Source organism: Ixodes scapularis, unplaced genomic scaffold, assembly GCF_016920785.2.
Source record: "Ixodes scapularis isolate PalLabHiFi unplaced genomic scaffold, ASM1692078v2 ptg002615l_1__unscaffolded, whole genome shotgun sequence".
NCBI lineage: Eukaryota > Metazoa > Arthropoda > Arachnida > Ixodida > Ixodidae > Ixodes > Ixodes scapularis.
In genome coordinates, this window is record NW_024610257.1 from 302,469 (window position 1) to 323,611 (window position 21,143).

The 21,143-nt window shown below is 46.6% G+C and overlaps 1 protein-coding gene across 1 annotated transcript in view; it reads right to left on the minus strand.

Moving 5' to 3' along the window:
* The window catches only part of LOC120837552, a 33,360-nt gene that overhangs the window by 11,607 nt on the left and 610 nt on the right, over nt 1–21,143 (minus strand). The window lies entirely within an intron of this gene.

Genomic DNA, 21,143 nt, shown 5'->3' on the forward strand with positions numbered 1-21,143 from the left:
GTTTTGTCATCAGTCTGCAGAAAACATTGTGTATTTTGTATAATGTATGAGCAGAGTGACTGGGACTTAGAGAAGATATGAAGGCATCTGCCACGAAGCCACAGAGTGAAAGTCATGCCCGCTCTGCGAGTCCTCTAGCTGCCGGATGTTTCTCGCAGTATTGAACTATTACGAGTAGTGTCCACGTTAGAGAGAAAAAATTTGGCCACTGCAGCACAATTGCTAACATGAGGTCCACAAACACCATCCCGCACAAGCAAGTAATGAATTACTGTGAGTCCGATTGGTGTTCGCTACGAGGAGGTTGTGTCCCTGGTGCTTACAAGAGCACCTCAATATTAACTATAGGTACCTGAATATCAAGTCATGTCTAATAGATGCGGGTCCTTGATATTAAAACAGAAACACGAAGCTCTATCACTCTGAGAGGAAGAAGTTTAAATATTCCTCTTGGAGGCCTCTGATGGGCAGCCGACGTTTTCCAACTTCTGCCTAAAATCCTAAAAGATTTAGCTCCAAGGGACGTAACAGGTTTAGCCCTGGATATTATTTTGACAGATTATGTTCGAAGTATCTGCCAAAGACATATGCCCAAAGACAACAAGTTATCAAGCAAGGCGATCGTGGTTTTACCGTACGAAGGTGGAATTATTGAAACCTTTATGTTTTGATGGTCTTTTGTTAGGCCAAGAATATATGCCAAAAATGTATTAAAACGCGTAAACGAGAAGGACCTTTCTTTTGCGATAATCCGCGAGCATTACGACTATTCGAAATCAAAATTAATTGACAATTTTATCTTAAAAACGACTTTTCGCAGGAAAATATGCCCCTGCTCTCGCCTGCACCGTCGACACGGTTGTCAAAATGATGAGGACCAACCTCAAGAAAATCTTCATCGAAAATGGTTTCATCGATCGATTCTTCATGATTGACTTCGCCGATTACCTGTACCAGCTGGGCTCATATAACAAAAGCGACGTCGCACTTTTTAGGCAACGGACGAAAAGGATCATTAAATTATTCAAGGATAGTCGCTATCTGGACGCCTTCAGCGTACTTGACTCTGTTCTGGTGGGTCTCCTAACAAAGCCGACCAATAATGTCACTGGAATGAATTTGTGCTACAACCATCTTTACTTTAAACGGCCTTAAAATTAGCAATATTTTGACACTCCTGTTGAGAGTCCAAGGGCCTTCAAGGCATTACACGTCGGAAACCGTACCTTTACGGACAGAACCAAGGTAGTTTAGCAATATATTAAGGAAACCATCATGTCAAAATGGGTGACAGTTATGATCGAGGTCCAAGTCCAAGGCAATCTGCTGCTATATTTGGGATAAAAGATTTTAGCAGCAGAAAATCAACCATGTCGTCTTGGCTAGAGCCTTCCGCGTGGAAGCACTTGCAGCATGCGCGTGAAGGCTACTTTGGCAGGCTTGTAATTGCACGTGCTTGCCGACATAAGCAGACGGGAGCGGCATTCTTCTGGCTTTCTCCTCCACTTCTGTCTAAAAGTGTGAACATCAGCAGAGGTTTTTATTTGCACGACGTTTCGAGGGAGCCTTCCAGAATTTTCTGAGTAGGAAATTCGAAATCATCAAATTGGGTCGACAAAAACTGGACGGACCGTTCCATGCTGTCCAATTTCTCTTTCAGCTCGGGAAGATCGGCCAGTCACTGGCTGATGGACACGACGAGGGCTCTTACATCAATGTCAGGTTAATAATCCCTATTGTTAGTAGTGCACGACCCTGTGGCTCGGCACGTAGGATATCGCCGTGTCGCCTTTAACTCCTCTTTTTTCATAAAATATTTCTTAGTGATTCATGCACACTTTCCAAAGTGACACTTGCATGCACATTCACTACAATCTACCGGCCCGTAATGCCTCTCGAGGAAGGGGGATTCACAACACGAACAGGTGTAAGACATTGATTACACAGGGTAACCTTCCAACAGGGAATAATACTGTAGTATACGCGACAGTCTCAGCGGCAGCAGCGGCAGCATAGGTTCGATGAGTGAAACGTATCAAAGCATTACCAACCTGTTACAGACGTGTTGTCAAAATTAGCGATGTGGGCGATATGCTGCCGCCGCTGTCAATGACCGCTGCATGGAGGCACCCGTCCTTATCTGCCCTCGAAGCAGGAAGAGCTGTGCTTGCGCGGAAAAGTCCGTCGTCGATCCGAAGCGAGCATAAAACGGCAGCGTAATGCCACCAACGATGGGAAGCTGAAGCTCGCCGAAAGTATTCGCCAGGAAAGAACAGCAGTCCTGAAGGAGCAGATGATGGTCGAGGCGAGCACAGCTTCCAAGGTGGAAACTGTAACAGACGTGTTGTCGAGATTAGCGACGTGGGCGATATGCTGCCGCCGCTGTCAATGACCGCTGCACGGAGGAACCCGCCCTTATCTGCCCTCGACGCAGGAAGACCTGCGCTTGCGCGGAAAATTTCGTCGCCGATTTGAAGGAAGCAGAAAAAAGCAGCGTAATACCACCAACGATGGGAACCAGAAGATTACCGAAACCAAGAAACGAACAGCAGGACCGAAGGGGCAGGTGATGGCTGAAGCGCTCCGCGCGCACATTTTCCTGACCACTCGCTTACTCTAGGAAATCAGGATACTTATGTCCAGAAACAACTACATCTATGAAGGACGTCGCTGAGAAGCGCCTCGTTTGAGTTTCAAGCCTGCTGATCAGGTATTCGCTGGCCAGCCGATTACCTCGCCGCAACCTACTGAGCTGTGCACGGGAGAAGCATTGTGCGGAAGCCGGATGAAAACGTGGCACGAGGCTGAAGCCACCCCAAAGCGACCATTCAGTCTTTAAAAGCGAGTCGCTAATGGCACGATTGACTACTTTAGGGCAATTTTCACTCGACTCTACATATTCATATATTGTATTATCTATATTTGTCCCCTTAAACCGGGGGGGGGGGGGGGGGGTGACCTTGGTTCAACCTTTGCCGCATATTTGTTCAAAGTTACAGTTGGAAAATCGTCGAATTCATTTGCGTGATAAGTGCCGAAGTTCTAAAATTGCCGAATTTCTTAGCGCGAAAAAACTAGAACGGTCCAAAATCGTCGATTCTTTTGGGTAATGAGTTTTACAGTTGGAAACGTCTTCAAACCTTTAGAACCCCTTGGTTCAACCTTTGAACCGTCCGGTTAGAAAAAAAATATATCGCAGCATCTCTATTTGCTTTCAAGTGCCGCACGAGGCATGCACCTCGCGTATTGGAGCATTTGGCGTTATTTGTGACAAGCACGAACACATTAAAGGGCTTTAAAAATGGTAAAACATTTGGATGCTTGTTTTTGCTTGTTTGTGATGCCAGCTGAATATAAGGGAAGAGCACGTAAACACCGACCCAGAAAAGGCAAACACACCGCTGGACCAGCCATCGTCTGAATAAGGTAATCTTTTTTATCTATCAACATTTATCTATGTATTAAGGCGGAAAAAATGGGGATACTCCAGGGTTTCCAGTGGGCCTGCTCCCTGTCGTTGGTCAGTGTAATACGTTTTTTTTTTTTGGCTAGAACCGTCGTTTTGTTTGCGCTCGAGTACGGTTGTACAGCATGGGACCAGGCACCGTAAAACGTAACCCAAGAAAAGTAACTAAATACCTTTACTCGTAACTCGCTCAAAAAGTAATTAAATACGTTACTCTTTAAGGATTATCAAAAGGAACGCGTTACTATACTTCAAAAGTAACTAGTTACCTTTCACGTTACTTTCACGACCAAATGCACAACTGCTTTTGTTTCATTGTTTATTGTTTTCTTTTCAGTAGTCGTTGCACTTAGGCAGTAGCTGCCTCTCAAAGCTTTCGTCAGTTACGTTTCCCCGCTTTCTTGAGAAAGTGGGGGATACCTCCATGTGTCGCCCCCTGCTACATTCCTTATTCTCCGGCGACGCTGAAGACTTATTCTACTGACGCGCTCGAAGGAACGGCAGTGTTCTGCTTCAGGAAGAGATCATGAATATGGGATTCCCCTCTCTCTTTTGTTATCTCTTCTTCTAAAGTCAAAAGTTGACAATGGGCTACGTGCCTTCCCGCGTTGGCAACCTACGGGTTCACATTCGGTTTGTACACGATTCCAGAAGATTTAACCAACCTAATTGTGTTCGCTGGGTGAACGACATTTCCTGCTGTACAGTCCGACTGATGTGTTCAGCGATAAACTTTGCTACACTGTCATACGGTTTAGTTGTTTTTTGTATTGTCCTTGGGCTTCTGTCGCAATATACGTATATTCGTAGGTTATAGAAACTTTACACACGCGCCAAATTACAGCCGCCATTGCTCACTTTCTCTTGTCTTATCGAGATGCCGAGCACATGAAACGGTAGTTGACGATCCTCTACAAAGGCCGATGCTTTAGAGAAGAACACAGTTGAATCTGACATGGCAATAACCTGGTCTGCTATGGTAATGATGAAGTGAAATAAACGAAACAAGAGGAAACAAAAACTGAAGGTCAGTCATGGCGGCTTCCATGCACAGCTGCTGCAAAGCGTCTATAGTTAAAACGAGGCTGTTTAAATTGTGTTGTACACGTTACTCATCAAAAGTAACGAGATGACGTTACTCGTTACTTTGCCTTGAAAGTAACTAAGTACGCTATTCGTTCCATTTAAAAAAAAGTAACTAAATACGTTACTCGTTACCAAAATAGTAACTAGGTAGAAATAACTAGTTACTAGTGACGCGTTACTGACTTCTCTGTATGGGAGTCACACCAAAAGGATGACATTGCTAAATTTGAAAAAAAAAATGAAAGCCGTTTACAACTCCCTGTAACGCCGAATTGGAGCGCAGCTCTTGAGGAGGAGGAGGGAAGGGTACTGAGGGGAGGGTAGATCCCTCTTCCTCCTCCTCCTCCTTCTCTTCCTCCTCCCCTCATTCTTTAATATGCTCCGGGGGGGTCACCTGACCTCGGGGGGAGGGTGTCACGTGACCTCGGGGGGAAGGGGGTCACGTGACCTCGGGGAGGGGTGTCACGTGACCTCGGGAGGTCACGAGACCTTGGGGTCACGTGACCTTGGGAGGGATCACGTGACCTTGGGGGTCACATGACCTGGAGGTCATCTGGGAGGTCTCGTTACCCCCAGGTCACGCGACCCCCCAAATCACGTGACCTGGGGGGTCGCGTGACCTTGGAGGTCACGTGACTTGGGGTCACGTGACCTGGGAGGTCACATGACCTTGGGAGGGGCCACGTGACCTTGGGGTGCCCTTGAGAGGGGTCGCGTGACCTTAGGGGTCACGTGTCCTGGGGGTCACGTGACCTTGGGGTGACCTTGGTTACGCCGACAGCGACGGCGACGCCGACGCCGCTCAAGCCGGAAACGGGCGCCTAAGAGCTGCGCTCTAAAAAGAAATATATCAGTTGCTATGAGTTAAATCAACCTACGGAAGATACCGTAGACTAGACTCCGTGTCAGCTATGCTGATCCTCAACCTAGCAGGCCTTCAGCCTCTCCACGTGCGCAGAAAGATGACCAGATTAAAGGTTTTTGATTCGCTTCATTTCTATAAATTAGACTTGAAACCATCTGCTATCAAAAACTCCCCAACCCGCCAATCACGATACTAACACTCACAATCTGTCGAGCCTCTTTTTGCGAGAACGAGTACATATAAGTATTTGTTTTTCAACATGATTTAGGATTAGAATGTATTACCTCCTACAGCTCTTCAAGATGATGACACCTTTCTGAAGTGCATTTCCTTGCCATATGGCTCCCTTCTGTATTTTTGTCTGTACTTTTAAAATGCGGTATTATCAAAACTTCATTTTTCAGATTTTGTGCGTGGTACATGTGATGCAACCAATGCGTAGGTCTTTTTGTATTTATTTTTTTCACGTGGAAGGTTTTTGCGATGTTTGAAATTTCTACGCTTCTGCGCACGCTGGCGTGTCTTACTTTATATTTTTAATTCTATTTCCTTCGCAGGAGTATAAAAAAATGTTGTTTGCTTTATTGATTATGTACCCCTCTTGATTTAACCCCCTAGGGTCTGCAGTATTGCTAAATTAAATAAATAGTGTATATCGCAGGTAACGGAGATGTTTATGAGCGTTAAAGGGTCACTGAAAAGAAAAAAAAAGTATTTCTTTTTAAACACTCTAGTTGGCCACACCCGTGCCGAAAAATAAAATTTGGGCAAAAACAATATTTTTAGAGCAATATTGACGGCGCGAGACACGATTTAGACGGTAGTAACCTCCTTTGAACTCTTTTTATTTCTCGGCATTTCCGGTGCGCGGAGGAGGGGGTGGATCGGCTTGGCCATTCCGATGAGGTGGAGAGAGTGTATGGCCATTCCGAGACGTCACAGACTTTGCGCGTAGAATTTAAAATAGATCTCGCGACGTCAATATTGCCCTAAAAAGATTTTTCCGCGTAAAACTAATTTTTTTTTTTTGACACGGGTATCCCAACCGGACAGTTCAAAAAAAAGAAATTGTTTTTCTTTTAAGTTGCACTTTAAGAAAATGAATAGGGCAATTTTTAAAAGTTGCGAAGTGATACACAAGTATTTCCATTTTTATATACTCCCTCTTACCGTTAAAATTGTATGATGCACGAAACGCCGGCCAGAATCATCCGTTAACAACAGCACCAAGTCCTATAGTCAATGCCGCCATCTGAGCCGCCGTTTCGCTCCTCTGTTTCTTCGTTCGTCCGCCAGAAAGCGAGCGGCGGGCGAACGAAGGGAATATTCTCTGCGAATATTTTCTGCAGTATTTTAGCGAATATTCTCTGCAAAATCGCACAAAAGATGTGTACTGCTTCGCGCCATAGTTTCGGAAAGAAACACTTGGCAAGCACATTTGTCGACGTTTTTTGGTTAAACATTTGTGTAAGATTTATGAATCGAAAAGTGTGATCGCTTTTCTTCAAAAGAAAGGGTGTGGCACCACTTCTGGTTTTTCTATCGACATTCAGGACATGTACTATTACATCTCACATACAAAAATCCTACAGATTCTCAGCAACAGTATCGAAGAGGAAGTATCGTAACCTTCGAAGAGGGGCTACTTCTTTGAGCTTCTAAGCGTCTATGCGAAGGCAGCGGTAGTGCCATATCAAAACCAACAGTATGTACAAAAGAGTGTTATCGGCATACTATCCTGGGTAGTTCCATACCTCAGTCATCTGCATTTCGCAGCATGCGGATCAGCCATCTAAAACATTTGAAAGATTCCACACTTGGGCCATCTTTAAATATGTGGACGATTTTCTAATATTGTGTAACACTAAACAAGATGAACAAATTATTGCGTGCCGAAGAGTATAGTTATGGAGTGTTTCGAACAAGGTTGCTCGGATCTCGCTTTCACTCATGAACTCGCCGTAAACACATGCCTAACATTCCTTGACCTATCTTTAGAATTTACAATACACGTGTGCTGACGATATCAGGCAAGGTCGCGGAAAATATTTCTTTTCTCTTGCTCCGTACATTTATAAAAAATATAAAACAAGCAGTTGCCACCCCACCAGTGCTCACTTCCTCCTTAAAAAAATCATGTTAACATCAGGTGGGGCAAAGTTTCGCGACGCAAATCTCCAGGCTCCAAGATTCTGGTTATTGCAAAACACTTCTGATATGCGAAAAAAAGTCTGCAAAAAGGTCAAGCGCGAACTTGACGGTAATGACGGAACGACAACGAAGAAGCGTCGAAAACCTTTTGTAGTAGTACCCTTTGGCCAAGGGTAGGCACGTATCCAGGATTCTGATTCGGAGGGGGGGGGGGGGGGCGGGGGGGAGCCCATGACACAATACTGTAGGAGGGGGAGGCAGGAGAGGAGGCCTCAGCAAAATGGAAGATATCCCGGCGAGGGGGGGAGGGGCGCGGGCCTTATGTGGACCTCTCCCCCCCTCCCCTTTTAGATACGTGCCTGGCCAAGGTTTCACACACCGAGTAAAAAGAATTGCTGGCAGGCAGGGCGTTCAGGTGCTATTTTCTGCACCACTTAACCTATTCCATGTGCCGTAAGATAAGCAGGTAGGTGAGCAAGAAAACAAACTGCGGCATATCTCACATGACCAAATACACCCAATGTGAAAAGGAGGTTGTATATCAGATCTTCCTCTCATGTGATCGCTGTAACATTAGGCAAACAAAAATGTGCATCAACGAGCGTACAAGAGAGCAGGCAACTTCGGTGAAAGCCATCACCACAGCAGGGCACCTTCCAAACCTATCCGTCTGTGTCACTGTGCGCCAGGGTTCTCTAAAATTAACATCCTGGCTAGAAACGGCAAAAAGTTCGCCCGGGAAATGTAGGAGGCCCTTGTTATTGACGTGAACGAATGTGTGAGTGCGCCTTCCATAGCGCTAAACCATAAGGAAGCTATGTTACCTGCGCCACACACACTGCGAACGGATGAAATAAGAGGAATATCTTTTGCTTTCAAGTAAAAAAAAAAAAAAGTACAGAAGTAGAAAAACGGTCCTCAATGGAACTGAATGCATTATAGATAGATAAAAAACAAATATGATCTGAAGTGAAAGGATGATAATCCAGCGGTGGTGTTTGTAATTTATGTTTCTCTCTCTGTGTGTTTTTCCTTCATGCTCCGCTGACAATATATATATAAAATAAAACTTTATGTTTGTCTCGAAAGTATCGCCACATGCACCAGTGCATGGGGCCCATGCCTTGTGCAAATCTTGGAAGCAATAGACCCATCTCACCAAGCGTTTGGCGCATGCGTGAAACCGCAAAATTTTAGTTCACGGGAAGCCCGCAAAAGTGCTGGAGACGTCTCGCGCTCGGCAAGCGAGAGCTCCAGCGAGGTTGTGGCAACGTGCAAAAAGACGAAAGGTCCCTCGATGCATTGCGGCAGCGGTGGCGCACCCAAACTGGTTGGTGAAATCGTTCTATTGGCAGCGCGGCACTGGAATGAGCGGTCCTTGCAAGCGAATGGCGGCGGAGCACGAGATCGTGGCGTGTTTTTCGCGCGTTTTCGCAACAATGGTTATCGGTACTTGTGAGAAACGCGAAGCCTGAATTTCATCAAAAAGCTTCAGAAAAGGGTGCATCATAATTTATACCCGTGATACCCTCCCGGCGAGAGCCTCTACACTTGGTTTCCCAAGCACACAGGAGCGCATTAATCAAGCATCTGCATTATCCGGTGAAATCGAACAAGCGTATATGCACAGGTAAAGCTGTTGTTTTTCCATCCATTATTAAACGAGGCAATTGTTCTCGCTAGATCGCTTGCAGCAAAAACAGCTGCCTCGTTCAGTAATGCATGAGCATAGAACAGATATTTCCGCTACTACACGTGGTTGATTTCACCTGAATATGTAAATAATTAATGGATCTCCTTCTCATCACAGTAAATGTCGAAACCACCAGCAAAGGCAAAAACAAATGCGTTAATATTAAACGCTTCTGGCCTGGAAGTTCCTCCAATTTCCGCTCAAGTAACCCTTTTTTAATGCAGGTGTCACTGATCGGAATTTTCGAGAAATTATACATTAAAGCATGAAATATTTTTTACCTCGCGCGGGAATTTCAAACAACCCACAACGCTAACGTAAAACGTGACGTCACGAGTGGAATGAAAGAGATTAAAAAATATGACATGTAATGCGAATTAAAAGTCGCCGCACGTCTTCAAGAGACCTTAAAAAGGAAAAAAAAAGCTTTTTTTAAATAATCTGGTTAGGACACGCGTGTCAAAAAATGAATTTTACGCAAAAAAACATTTAGAGCAATATTGACGGCGAGAGATTTATTTGAAATTTTGCGTGCAAAGCCCGTGTCATTCAGCTCGGTTTCTCATTCGCAACGACGGTCATTCAATTCAGCCTCTCATTGGCCAACAGAATAAGTGACAGCTTAGATGTTCTTTATGAAATCTTCGTGACTTCTTTAAATCCCATTTTGAATTACATATTTTTTATGTGTAACAAACAGTCCATCGAATGAATGTCGTAATTGGTTACAAAAGTTTTAGAAAATCGTCACTTCCGTTCGGATACCACAACAAACAAACGCTTCGTCATTTCTTTTTTCTGTCACGGTCGCCGTCTTGTAGCATGTCTCGCGTACCCCGTGTACCTCGAGTGGTTTTACAGTTTTATCGCGTTTATATGTGAAGATCTCCTGAAGAGGGCTTGTTGCTTGTGTTAGTTAGTCATCGTAAGTACTTAGGAAGTGGCGCGGGGTGACCAGGTGTTTGTTTTTCTAGTTTTCCTTGGGCGTGATTTGTATGTCTCGTTTATCCTATCTGTTGTTTACTTGCTGGCGCGCGCCCATGCCTTCTTTTTTTGTTAGATGTCGGTTCCCGTAAAGGGGCGGCGCCGCTGCTCTGTCAGCTGCTGCAAGCCTAGTGATCGCGACGCCGAGCGTATCAGCAGCCATGCTCTCCCGGATAATTTGAGAGCTACTTGGGTGTAAAGTCACTGGATCCTGGGAAAGTAGCGCCATTGCCTTCACTACCTGCTAGCCGGACACAAACGGATACTAACATACAGACGACCCAAACCTAGCAAGGCGATTGGCTGATTGGTCTACGTTGCCATGGAAATCGCCATCTTGGTCCATTTAAATCTTCGAAGCTTCCAGAGGGCCGTTCTAAACCAGTCGCACCAAGATTACCATGGAGCATTATCGTACTGGAGGCGTTCCTCGCCAATATAAAAGTCTTTGGCACCCTGTATGCAGTTAACTTATTATTCATGCCCATCTCCATAGATATCTTACAATTATATTGTTCTTCTTGCGTATTTAAATACAATAAACTTATTTTTCAGTGCCTCCAAGCACCGGCACAGCATCTGGTGGTGGTACGAAGGTGTACGCTTGTTTCGCCGGTGTGTGGTTAGCAAAATCTCGGTATAAAAAAAACGACTTAATAAAGCTGCCCGTCACCAGCGAATCTAGATCGGCTCACCAAGAACGGAGGGGTCAATGAGAAATTGCTCATTTCACGGACCAAGATGGCGACCACACGGGTAGCTTGGCGTTACTTTCCCAGGATCCAGTGACTTTACTTGAGTGGTCGGGCGTTCGTTTAGCGACACATTTTTTTCGGGTATGCTGCGCCTTTTCGCTCCGGATGCTTTCAAGACTAGCGCAAAGGTCACGGGACGTCTGCAACTGAGACGCGGGGCAATTCATACGCTGTTCTTACCGACGGCAACAGCAGCAAGCGCAGCATCATTGGTAAGTAACTCACAGTTAAACTTCGAAAAAATTCTTTACTTCGCTATGATAGAGCTTCTAGTATTACATTGTCGGTTTCTCTAACTATTTTGTGTGCCGCTGCAAATCGTTGTAGAGCTGCTAATTGGGGTTGACTGCGAAACTTTTACGTAAGGCAGAAGTTGCACACAATTACCATCAGTGGCCTTCTGTGGCAACCATATTCTCCTCTAAACAAAATATCAATAATACATCAGTACATCTTATTTTATATATATTCCAGCCATCTGCCAAGGGGATCAAAACTGAAAAGGCTAGCAGCTGCGTCTAGCAGTGACAGCCCTGCTGAGGGCTCTCCTTCAGTGAGTTTTCTACCGTGAATATTCCGGTTTCCAGTGTGCAATGTATATTGACTGCAAGCTGCATGTTCTACTACAATTATTTTGCGCGCAGCAAGCGGCAGAAGTGTGGCAAGGGCAAGCGCCTCCACATGGAGCATACGATGCTAGTCAAGGAGCTGGACCAGCTATACGAAGTCTTTGTGCTACTCTGGTGACATTCTTTACTGTGGCCATTCAACCCTTTCATTGATTTTGAGAGCAGAGTTTTCTACGCATCAGGTACACAGACACAAACTGCAAACGTTTGCTTTTCTGTAGGTTGCTCACCTTCTCAGCTGACCCGGGTACAGTTGCCACTGTGTGCGGGAGTATTAAATTGCACTCAACCTCCCTTGCATTGTGTTGTAGGCTCATTGCTCCAGGTGTTCTGCCCCTCGTGCAACCGTTGGCACACAGACGGATACTACAGGAACGGGCACCGTAGATCCAGTGACGTTAGTGTGTGAGAATGACAGAGTATTTAATTTACTTAATCATTTTGGCACTGCATTTCCATGTCGACAGCATGTTCTGTAGACTTCATACCAAGCTTGGGACATGCATTGCATTTCAAGCTTCATGGGTCGACCATAAACGCAACGCCGGTGTCCTCACCCCGCAACCATGATGCAGGGTCTTCAAGAGCGCCCAGTCCAGTCGAACGTGCCACAGATACTAAGGCCCGGCTGCTGTTGCCAGTCCCCGGCACGACAGGCGCTAGAGGAACGGGCACTGTAGATCCTGTGACACAAGTGGGTGAGTATGACGGAGCATTTAATTAACTTAATTATTTTGGCCATACATCTGCATGTCGACATCATTTTCTGTAGACTTCATAGTAAGCTTGGGTTATGTATTATATCTCTAGCTTCATAGGTCGACCAAGGGCGCAATGCGGGTGCGCTCGAAGCGCACCCAGAAGCCGGGTCTCTAGAAGCACCGTCCAGCCTAGTGGAGTCTACCTCAGATCTTCAGCCTGCCAGAGCTCTGAAAGCTCGGCTGCCATCGCCAATCCCCAGCATAACGCAGGGCTTCAGAGCCCTAGACGAGCCCACCAGTGAAGTCGCTAACCGTCGCAGCTCCACACCCAAACCATCTAAGGGCGACCGAAGTGCAAGGCAGGTAAGGTCTAGCGATGAGTTGAATATGCTTTGGTATGCAGAGAACGACGATGGGCTGGAGGATATGCCAGATGACTCCGGTGACTTGGACAGTGAAACAAGCTCCGACATGGAAGAGTGCTCAGACCTCTGTTTTGAAGCTGCGAGCGACGTGGTTCTGGGTGAGGAGTTCCGCAAGACTCATACACGGCAAGAAGGAGGCTACTACACCAGAGGTGTTTGTACACGAATTTCTTTAAAGAAAGCTGAGCATCCGGATTACTTCCCTGGTGTGACTGGTCTGAGATGATAGCTGGGCACAAATTTAGCATTGGAAAAAAAAGTCTGTCAGAAGACCACTGCCTCAGCAGTGTTTCCCATACTAATGGTATGCCAGCTTCCAATCACTTCAAATATCCTTACATTAAAGACGATGACACGGAGAACGAGTCCGATGCGCCTAGCGAACCCGACAGCTCCCACGTGCTCTCTGCAAATGAAAGGTTTCTGAGGTAATAGTTCAAGAAAGATTCCAGTGTGTACTAAAGTTGAATTTACATTTCTAGTGACCAATATGACCGTGAAGAGGTGCCACCCCAGAAAGAGAGCAAGCACATTGTTTTTGAGAGGCACCGCCTGGAGCTCTTCCGGGGGTGCCACACGTGTCTTGCCTTTTGCCGCAACACCACTCTAGTCAAAGGCAGTTTGCTGACAGTAACCAGCGCCTGTGCGAACAAATACACGAAAACGTGGAGGAGCCCTATTGAAAATAATTCTAAAGGGCCCATCAGCCTTGAAGGATTATGGGACCTCACAGGCCTTCAAAACCCTTTAAGAATACCCCACAGAAAACCCTTCTCGGTTTCCTCACACCACTCTCTCCCGCCGACCTGTGGAGAAGGGTGTTGCCCTGCCCTGGCGGTTCTGCACTCTCTCCCCATTGCCGGGCGGAGAGAAGCGCGGTGTGTGTGTGTGTGTGTCGGCGTTGTAAAAGGAGGGGGGGAATTTGAGTTGCCTGTTCGTGTTTTGAAGACTACAAAAACGAGAGGACATCCAACTCTGGTGAAAAGCGAAATGGTTCTGTTTATTTTCTCCTTCTTGGGGGCCGTCCCCCGCGGAGGAACCGGTTCCCGGGACGAGACGCTGCCGCTTTGCCCTCGCAATCTCCCCCGCGTCCTTGTTCTTAAGCAACGCACTGCTCTCGGCCTTCCCTTTTTTATTATTATTCGTGCAACAAGCAAAGCTTGTTCGGCTCAAAACGCCGCTCGACCAACAACACTCGGCCCGCGCCTTGTCAATTCTTCAAATGGGGCGATCGCCCCCAGTGGCCCCATTGGCGACCGAACACCCGGCAAGTGACAGACGGGTCCAGGAGCCCAGTCGTGTTTGATAGAAGAGCAGTAATAAAAATCTTACCGTACGCACATACGATCGACATTCTCTAAACAATTTTTTTTCCTTCGCGAACAATACGTAGATATGTTCTAATTCTTTGAAATGTGTTTTCTCTACCTAAACCATGGCTCACAGACATCTCAAGAAGCCTGGAGATTTTCCTGACCCCATTAGAAAAGTTCGTGACAGGCTTTCAGACATTTCAAGGCATTGTAAAGGGCACTTCAGACATTTCAGGAGAGCCTTTGACGGGGCAAACGAACCCACCAGGACGTATCGGTGCCCCCTTCAAACATCTCAGGACCTCCTGAAGTCCCCTTCACACCCTTCAAAAAATTGAGTAGTCCCCCTCAGAGCGATTCTCGATAGGCAGCCAACCGATGCTGGGGAGCAGGAAATGTTCTCTTTTGTGCGGGCATTCCCTTTTCGATGCCCAGGTTGCGACTACCTTCGGGGTGCTCGAGTCCCTTAACATTGCGATGATCACAGAGTGCATGTACGACTACTACCAGAGTGGTTACCTGCTGCCTGTGGTGAAGGCGGTCACCCAGTACTGAAAGCGGCTCTCGAAACGAAATGACAGTCTCACCCAGGTGTAAGAACGACGCAGCAGAGGGCTCTTGGAAGAGCTACGAGGCAAGAACCTCGATTTGGCTGTCGATGGTCGTTGCGACTAGCCGGGGTTTTGTGCAATATTCTGCACATACACCTTCCATAAGGCGAGCACCAAGAAGCTGATCCACATTGAACAAGTACAAGTTCGTGAGGTAAGATTTACTAACCAAGGCAAAATGGTTACTGCAGGACTAATATACCTCTTACTTACAATTTCTCTTCTTTTGTGAAATTGTATCATTTAATTGTATTTAGCAGGGTGTCTAGCAAATTATTATTTTCAAATTCCCTGTCTTCCCCAGGTTTTCCCTGACAATTTCAGGTGACCCCTGCAGAGGCGGTTAAATATATAAGACCATTACAACACAGGGCATTGAGCAATGTGAGGATAATTGTGCACAGGTTTATTCCAACTTGCATATTCCGAAGTATTCGGGTCCGTCCAGTCTGGATTAAACGAGCACTTTCTTGCCGCCGACATCGTAAGTGAAGAGGCCACTTCCGGAAACATGATGAAAACAGGGTGCTCAACCACACACGTCAATAACCGAATGGCAGCATGGCCGCCCGATGCACACTTTCGGATACTTTCGGCTTAAGGCTTGGATTGGATTGGGGTCTGCGGCTTTTTTATCTGTTACTAAATCTAGTAGCTCTAACTGGATCTAGCCTAATGTCGCGCCCCCAATCCAATCCAAGGCTTGGACTGAATTTGTCGGCTGTTCTCTGCATCGGGTAGCATGCTCTACGTTGGGTGAGCAAAGCCCGCGCTCCGCTCTAAGCAGAATTTATTGCCTATTTTTCTTCCCCTAAGTGTCAAGAGCGGGAAATTTATTAAAACTTTACCGCTAAATTGCAGATGAGCAGCAGAGGAGGTTACGGAGAGGAGGGTATGGCCCCCCCCCTCCTCCTCCGTACCCTTCTCTTGCCCTCCTCAAGAGCTGCAATCTAATTTAGCATAACAGGAGATTGTAAACGTCTTTCATTTTGTGTGTATATATTAAAGAAGCCCAAATTCATATTTAAGCGTCTGCCTTTTTTGCGATTTCAAGATCTCTTTGGGTTCGGGCAAGTCAGCGGGCACGAAGAGAGTAACTAAATATCAGTGCGTCATATTCAAACCGGACGACGCGGAAACCTCCTCCACCTTCGGGGGCGACCCGTGGTGCCGAAAGCGCGCGATAAGTGAAGTCTTTGGTCCTGGGCTTACTACTGGTCAGAGCCACTAAAACCTTCTTTTTAGTCAAAATACAAAAGATGAGTAACGCGAACCGTTCCAACTAATTATGAAAGTAGTTTTTGTTCAGTATTTTAGATCAGAATATAAACAAGAATATAAACGGAAACAAGATATGACCCGTCGATATACCCACCACCAAGCGGTGGAAAGGCGGCGCATACTAGAAAGGGGTAGTGGTATCGGGCACCGACGAGTGGCGAGCGTAGAAAGGTCCCGGATGTACGCGGCGGCGCTGCGGTCGTATACGGGCTCGAGGATCCGACCGGTTCCGAGCATTATGAAGGCCATCGGCGAGTAGGTTTGGCTTGCGGTTTGACCGTTTGGCTGCATGGCAGCGCGAAGTGGATCCCGTTCTGAACTGATCTTTACCCCGTGTTTGCTGTCGTTTGTGGCCAATGAAATGTAATGCCGAATTTGTGTTTAATCGCGCAGCAAATACAATTCGAGCAGCCCTGGCTGCCCGCTTCATACAGCCTATCCAGAACATGCGTTAGTGGCGCTCTCTCGAGCAGTCGACATGGAGTGCGGCAGCCATGAGCGCTCGCCGAGCTCACTACCCCTCCTTTAGTTCACGGTTAGTCAAGCGACCAAGGACGTCATGAAGGAGGTTATTTCTTGCTTGTTCTTGTAATTTTAATTCGCTTATAGTTTTTAAAATAAAGCAAAATTCGAGAAAAGTTTAATTAAGTTACTACGTTCAGTGCGCTCAGGTTCTGTGCAAATTAGTAACCAGTAAAAGAGTCCTCGCCGGGCCCCTTTAAGTAACCAATATTCTGAATACAAGGGTGTGTTCGGTGTCACGTAACATGTTTTTTTTGTTGTAACTCTGGGTCTCTTGTGGAAGTATGTAGATGGCTGCAGTCGACTTTACATTTCTGGGTGTACGAGGGTTCCTGGAGGGAAAGAAAGCAGCTGATTTCGAAACGTCCGTCTCGCTGTGTCTTGTTCTTCGACTAAAAGTTTTGCTTTTTGAAACGTAGTCACGGGCACTGAAAAACGCATCAGTGTCCGCTAGCTCTCTTGCACCCGGCTGTTATCATGTGAGGACCACGCAAACTATATCCTAAGATAAGTAACCAAAACAATTACGAGATTCTGCTCTTTGTAAAGATTGATTTTATACATTTAGAATTTCTCTCTAAGAAATGAAACACAAATTACCCCACTGGACGAAAAAAAGGAACTCCGTTCTTTTCTACGTTCCAGTAAAAATGTAACGAGTTCTCGTTCCAGTTTTACCGATGAAAAATAGAAAAGCGGTGTTCCTTCATTCCTTCTAAAAGGAACGCATTCCAGGAACGCTGTTCCTTGGAACGCCGTTCCTTGGAACGTAGTTTCGTACCGCATTGCGACGAGAGTGGCGGCCGAAAGCGCGCCATTCTTGGCGCCGAGAGGAACAGTCCCAGATCTATCCCCTTTTGAGGAAAGGAATAGAAAGTCATTGTGAGCAGTCGCGCATACTTCAAACATTTTTCTGGAGTGCTGATAGGCACCTTGGGGGGATCACATTGCTTCTAGGTGTTGCTGCCAGCATGGGAAAGAGTCGGTCAATTATAGGGGTCACCTCAAACCTCTTTATCAAGGCCACTTCTACTACCGTACTGGACCAACATGTATTGGCTGGTTGGGGATGTTCGGAAATACGATACTAATGTATCATGGCAGACATGTGGGGTATTCTGAACATCTGCCCTCCCATTAGAGTATAAGCAACACTCCCAGATCAGGTGCAGAAGGCCAGTTCTGCACTTCGTTCTGCAGTGATTGCATCGAGGTGGTGTATCCGCGCCTAGCGAGTACCATTTCCTGGCGATGTGCACTGTGAAGGCTGCGTCTGACAGTACTTTGTTTAAGAATACTTCCTGAGCACACAAGGAGTCGTAGTTGCGGATCAACTTGGGGAGCAGGTGTTATTGTTTTAAGGAATCGGTTACGTTGCTGGCGTTGCTTGGTTCTGGTAAAAAAAAAAAAAAAGATAACATCGATATGTCAGTTGTGACGGGTATGTGGTCCATGCGTATAGGAATTGAGTGAGGGGTTGAGAGGAGGGTAAGGGGCTACTGAGCCAATACACTCTCGGGGCACGCTAGCTATGTTACGTGCCGCTGCGTTTCCTCCCGTCAAGCCGGTATGTGCTGGTGTCCATTGAATACGTAGGACGAGACCCAGCTCTTGTAGGTCGTGCATTCGCTTCCTTATAGCCTGAACAGTGGCCTCACCTGTGTAAATGTTTTCGATTTTTCCTAGCGCGCCTTTGGTGTCTGTGAGTATTCATATAGAGTCCTGTTGTGGTTGCGGGTCAAGGATTGAGGTAACCTTTCGCCATATCGGCAGGAGTTCCGGTTGTCGGACGTCCCCGTTTAGGAGGCGACAGGTCTGGGCGCAATTTAAATTCCGGTCGTGTGGGGCAGTGCCAGGCCATTTTGCCCTTGCCGTAGTTAAAGCTGGTTCCTGTGCAGATGACGGTGTTTTTCTGTTCCAGTTGTTGGCGCTGATTGGCAATACGAATTTCAAGGCTTCTTGCTGTCGGGATGGAGTTGACTGGTGTCTCGCTTGAATAGTCGGGCTCTCCCATGGGGGATCAGACTGGAAGCCCTGTTGTCTAGGTATGCCAGCTGGTTCCATGCTAGAGTCCTTGCACCGTGTCTTCAAGTCTATCTGAAAGGGCCTCTTGGGCATCATAGCATCTTACACTTTTAAGCGGTAGAGTCACCAATTCGATCAGCCGGTCTGTCCACGAGTGTTTTGGGAGCCTTGTGATGGTGCGGAGAGTCGCACGATGTAAAAGCTCCACATTTTCTATATTTTTCTGCGAGATGACGCAAATTGGAAAGCCATATAGGAGTTTACCGACTGCGACTGCCCTGGCCAATGTCTGACAGGCCTTCTGTCGCGGACTTCCGTAATTGTTCGAAATTCGACGTATGACATCTAGTAGTGGGGTCCACTTTTTGTCTGAGTTGTCGGATTCGCGTTTGCGGACTGTTGCAGCTTGCTAGCTTCACTCTTAGAATACAGTGTTGTTTATTCTTGAACGTAATGGTTTCACTTCCTATGTACATTGTGATCTGTTGAGTACGATTGGCGCGAGTTTTTCCGTCGATGGTGATCAGCTTCGTCTTCTCCACGTAGAGTTGGAGTTGATTTCTTCTAGTGGCTGTGCAACACTGAGTAGCGCTGCTTGCAGCTCCGCTTGCATTGCCTCTTTGTCAGAATAGTGAGCAGCTTCCACCCATATAGTTAAATCGTCTATATGGTGAACCGATCCGCAGTATCTCGTTACAGATTTTCCGCGACTCTCTTCATGGCCAGGTTGAAGAGCATAGGCCCTGAGGTGGAGTCCTGGGGGATCCCCCTATCAAAGAAGTAGGTCCTGGGTGTTGATTTCGGAGCCGTGCCTTTTAGCTGTATTGGGCGTTGCTGTAAGAATCGCCGTATCCAGTCCCGTGCCTTCTGGTTGGGATAGCGGGATGTCAGCTCCTGAAGAATGATTCCTGAAATACATTATCAAATGCTTTACGCATGTAGAAGGCAAGTACGTAGTCAGCTAGGGAGGCTTCTTCTACTGTTTCTGTTGATCACCCGTCTCAGTAGCCAAAGGCAGCTGCGGGTGCCCATAGTCGGGCAAAACCCCACCTGTGACGGGCGAAGTTTAGGATCCGCATATTCGATCTGGTATTGTATTCGCTTGTGCAATATACGCTCCTAAGCTTGCATGCTTTCGAAGTAAGAGGTATCGGTTGCAGTTTTCTGGGGTTTGGTTGGTTTTTACCCTGTTTTGGTATGAGATATGTGAAGGAGAGTTAGAGGCATCTAGGGACGGTCCAAGTGTCCCAAGAAGCATTGATAGCTTGCAGCAGTTGAGTTAGGGCGTGCTCTGGTGAGTTGCGCAGTTTCTGCTAAGTGATGTTGTCGTGCCTGAAGCAGACCGCAACTTGCCTTTTTTAAGGTCTGCCATCAGTTTTCTTATAGTGAGAGGTTTCTTGAGTTTTTAAAGTAGTTGGAGAATAACGATGCGAGGCATCGGCTCTCGCGAGGTTGTTCTAGCGTAGGGAACGAATATGCGAATGACTGCATCCTCCATGCTCTCAGGGTCAGCTTTAAGGAACAGGGTGTTAATTGGCGGTGTACCTTTCTATCGCCCCAGCATAGAAAGAAAGGAACTCTAGAGTGCCTTTAACTCAGGCTTTCTGCCAAGTTTGTCACATAAGGTCTGTCTCAAGTTATTACTGGTGCTGTTGAACGGTCTGATAGAGGTGTTTGAGGCGAATACAATGTTTGTATCGCCTTCCCCCGTGCTGGCAGGCAGGGCGTTTCTTTGCTATTCTCTGCACAACTCAAGGCATATTCCATATGCCGTAAGATAAACAAGTAGGTGAGTAAGAAAACAAACTGCGGCACATCTCGCAACAGCAGGGTGTCTAGCAAATTATTATTTTGAAATTCCGTGACCTTTGCAGGTTTTCCCTGACAAATGTAGAGGCGGGTAAATACACAAGGAATTGAGCATTAAGCCCTGTGAGGATCATTTTGCACGGGCTTAATTCAACTTGCATATTCTGAAATATTAGGGTTCGTCCAGTCCGGATTAAACGCGCACTTTCTTGCCGCCGACATCATCAATGAAGGGTCCTCTTCCGGAAACACAATGACAACACGACGCTCAACCACACACGTCAATTTCGGGTACTTTCGGCTTAAGGCTTGGATTGGATTGGGGTCTGCAGTGTTCCCGCTTGTTACTGAATCCGGTAGCTCTAACTGGACCTAGCCTAGTTTCGTGGCATCAATCCAATCCAATCCAATCCAAGGCTTGGACTGGATTTGTCGGCTGTTCTTTTTGCATCGGGTAGAACACTCTTTATTGGGTGAGCAGAGCCCGCGCTCAGCTCTAAGCAGAATTCATTGCCTATTTTCCGCCCCCAAGTTCTCATGTCTTTGCTCAGGACACTCAGTGGCATTTCCGGCTCATTTTCCCTGACTGGGCTCGCGTGTTAAGAATATCCCTGACAATTCCCTGATTTTTCCCAGTAACTAAAATTTCATTGACAGTTCCCGATTTTCCCGGTTTTCTCGGTCGCTAGACACCCTGCGCAGGACCAAATACACCCAAAGTGAGAAGGAGCTTGTATATCTGATCCCACTCTCATGTGATCGTTGTTACATTGGGCAGACCGGAAGGCACAACAACGAGCGAACGAGAGCACGCAACTTTGGTGAAG